The sequence below is a fragment of the Monodon monoceros genome, unplaced genomic scaffold (genome assembly GCF_005190385.1).
Source record: "Monodon monoceros isolate NGI ecotype Baffin Bay Population unplaced genomic scaffold, NGI_Narwhal_1 Super_Scaffold_15, whole genome shotgun sequence".
NCBI classification, from domain to species: Eukaryota; Metazoa; Chordata; class Mammalia; order Artiodactyla; family Monodontidae; genus Monodon; species Monodon monoceros.
Genome location: NW_021703771.1, coordinates 66,200,007 through 66,203,626, shown reverse-complemented (window position 1 = coordinate 66,203,626; position 3,620 = coordinate 66,200,007). Strand labels below are relative to the sequence as shown.

The 3,620-nt window shown below is 35.3% G+C and overlaps 1 pseudogene; it reads left to right on the top strand.

Annotated features, from left to right (window-relative positions):
* Window positions 1-1,163: 1,163 nt before the first annotated feature.
* LOC114895909 lies at window positions 1,164-1,958 on the top strand (annotated as a pseudogene).
* Window positions 1,959-3,620: the final 1,662 nt, after the last annotated feature.

Sequence of the window (3,620 nt, the reverse complement as noted above, 5' to 3'; positions counted from 1 at the left end):
TCCTGTATCTATTCATTTCAATATTGTATATACTGTTTTGGTTCAAGTTTAAAAAGAAATGATGAATTAGATAAAATATAGAGTGATAATGAAAGTTGTGGTAAACATGGTTTTGATTAGGCTCACTTTTAAACTTTAGCAGTTTAATCATTTATGCATAAAGTGTGTGTTGCATTAAACATCCTTGCTATAATCAGTTTCTATGACAACTAAGAAGCTGGCAGATTATATTGATTCATGCAGGATGCTTTCCAAGTTGTAACCAATTTATTAGACGTAATTATTGTATTAGAATGACTGGCAATGATAACTCTAATATAAGTGATAACATGTCACTGTTTAAATTATTCTTACACTTCATGGGATACTTATATGCTTAAAAAACCCTTATGCTAATAATTGGAGAAGGTAAAATTGAAGAGTGGCTCTAAAGTACATGTTAAGCTAATGAAACTAGAAAAATATAACAATTATGATTTAAGTTTAAAGAACCAGATTAGTTTTTATTTGATATTAGGAGGGTGGAAATAAATATTTACCCATGAATCTATATTGAAAAATCATCTCAGAACCTTTCAAATGACGTTAAATCTTAAAATCAATAAGCCGTGTGTCTTATTTCAGGCTGCTATAACAAAATACCACATACATTATTTGTCATAGTTTTAGAGGCTGGAAGTCTGAGATTAGGGCCCCAGCACGGTTGGCTGAAGACCTTCTTCCAGGTCAGAAGGGGTGAGCTAACTCTGTGGCGTCTTTTTTATAAGAGCACTAATCCCATTCGCAAGGGCTATTCCTTTATGACCTGAGCAATTCATAAAGGCCTTACCTCCTACTACCATCACATTGTGTACTAAGAGTTCAACATACAAATTTTAAGGGGGACACAGACATTCAGGCCACAGCAACATTACCATAATCTTTATCATTTCCTCAAAACAAGTATCCTTTCTGTCCTAAATTGCTTTTCACTTAAAAATTTTTTTTTGGAAGTTACAAGGAAACGATGGAATGATGGTTCTTTACCCATTGTATACGAGGGCTCTAAAAAAACTAAGTAGTTTCCTTTTTCGCAGATTATGGATTGGGTTTGAGGAACTTTGCGTTGCCTGTATAAATTGCAAAATAAAATAGTATAGACCTTTGTCTCTCAGAGCAGCACCATGGTCATTGGAAAGAACAAGCATCTTACAAAAGGCAGCAAAGAAGGAGCCAAGAAGAAAGCAATTGATCCATTTTCTAAAACATACTGGTATGATGTAAAAGCACTAATTACCTATGTTCAATGTGAGTAATGTTGGAAAAACTTTAGACTCAAAGAACCAAAATTGCATATGATTACCTCAAGAGTAGTGGTTTGTTTTTTTTTTTCTGTACGCGGGCCTCTCACTGCTGTGGCCTCTCCCGTTGCGGAGCACAGGCTCCGGACGCGCAGGCTCAGCGGCCATGGCTCACGGGCCCAGCTGCTCCGCAGCATGTGGGATCCTCCCGGACCGGGGCACGACCCCGTGTCCCCCGCATCGGCAGGCGGACTCTCAACCACTGCGCCACCAGGCAAGCCCCAACAGTAGTGTTTTTGAAGTGAACCTTGCTGAGTTTCAGAATGATGAATCTGGACCTAGAAAATTCAGGCTAATTACTGAGGATAATCTGGGCAAAAACTGCCTGACCAACTTCTATGACATGAATCTTACCAGTGACAAAATGTGCTCTATGATCTAAAAATGGCAGACCATGATTGAAGTTTATATTGAGATCAAGAGTACTGATGGTTATTTAATTCATCTTGTCTCTGTTGGTTTTACTAAAAGAACATATAACAACCAGATTCATAAGACCTCTTAATCTCAGGACCACAGGTCCCCAAAATCCGGAAGAAGATTATGGAAATCATGACCCAAAAGTTGTAGACAAATCACTTGAAAGAAGTCATTCCCTACAGGGAATGCGGTTACTAACAGGCCGCAGACTGGTACCAGTCCGCAGCGGGGGGGTTGATGACCTCTGCTTTAGTTCGTGCTCTTTCCCATACAATTTAGAATCAGCTTGTGAAGAAATTCCTCCCGACCTATTGAGAGTTTCTCCTATATTGACCCCTAAAAATTCTACAGCTTTTCCTTTTACATTTTTAAACTATCTCTAATTTTTTATATAAGGTGAGAAAGTAAATTAAATTTGTTTTCTTGCAGTTCAGATGTGTGTGTATGTGTGCCCATGTGCTTTGTGTGTGTGCATACATATTTTGGGGGCTTATTTATGTTCTAATTGTCAATAAGACTATGCTATTCTTTAGGTCAGTGGTCCCCAACTGTTTGGCACCAGGGACCAGTTTCGTGGAAGACAGTTTTTCCACGGACAGGGGCGGGGGCAGGGGAATGGTTCAGGCGGTAGCGCGAGCAATGAGGAGCAATGGGGAGCAGCCTGGGGGTTGGGGACCCCTGCTTTAGGTTGTGCTCTTTCCCGTACAATTTAGAATCAGGTTGTCAATTTCCATAAAATATCTTTTGAAATTTGCATTATAATTACATTTATTCCATAGCCCTATTTACATCTTTATGATCCATCTCTACATTTATTTAGTTATTTTAAAATCTTTCAGTATAATGCTATAAACCTTTTACTGAAAGTTCTGTAACAACTTTTGTTGGATTTATTCCTGATCATTTTATAGTTTAAATCCTATTAATGGTACATAACTGTGAAATTATATTTTATGTTGTTGCTCTTTGTAAAAATGTAATTGATTTTCATAGAGTGTGATATCTGCAATCTTAATAAACTTACTGAATTTTATGTTAGCTGTAGTTTCTTTAGAGTTTTCTAGGTAGACATTTATATGCTCCATAAATAACTTAATAGTGGTGATAGTGAGCTACTTTGCTTTTTTCTTGATCTTGAAGGAAATCATTATAACATTTTATCATTGTATAATATCTGATATAATTTGTTGGTGAATATCTTTTAATGTTTTAAGAAAATGTCCTTCTGTTCATAGTTAGCTAAGAATTTTTCCATGAGCTTATGTTGTACTTCTTGGAATACTGATTTTTCTGCCTCTATTGAAATGAATATATGATATTTTCCTTCAATAAGGTGAATTATTTTAACTGTTTCTAATATTTAGTCAATCTTACATTCCTGGGGTAAACTCCCCTTGATGATGGTAAATTATATTTTTTATATATTCCTGGGTTTGGTTAATAAATATTTGTTTAGGTTTTGTATCCTTGTTTATGAGTAAGATGGGGCTAGTAATTTTTTTCTCATACTGACCTAGCAGATTTTAGTACTAATGTTATATTGACCTTACAAAATTAGCTGATGACTATTTCCTTTCTTTTATTGTCTGGAAAAAAATTAAAATAATGGAATTATTTTTTCCTTTAGGGTTTAATAAAGTTTGCACATAGAACCATCTAAGATTGCTGTTGATCCGTATCAGAAGATTTTAAAACATTTATTTATTTTTGTATGTTGTTAAAGGGCTACTCAGGGTTTTTTCCTTCTAGATTCGACTTTTAGAAATTCTGTTATTTCATAGAATTCATTTAATATCAGTGTTAAATAATTTGCCCACAATGTTCATAGCCTCTAATAATTTGTAATAACTATAGTATTAG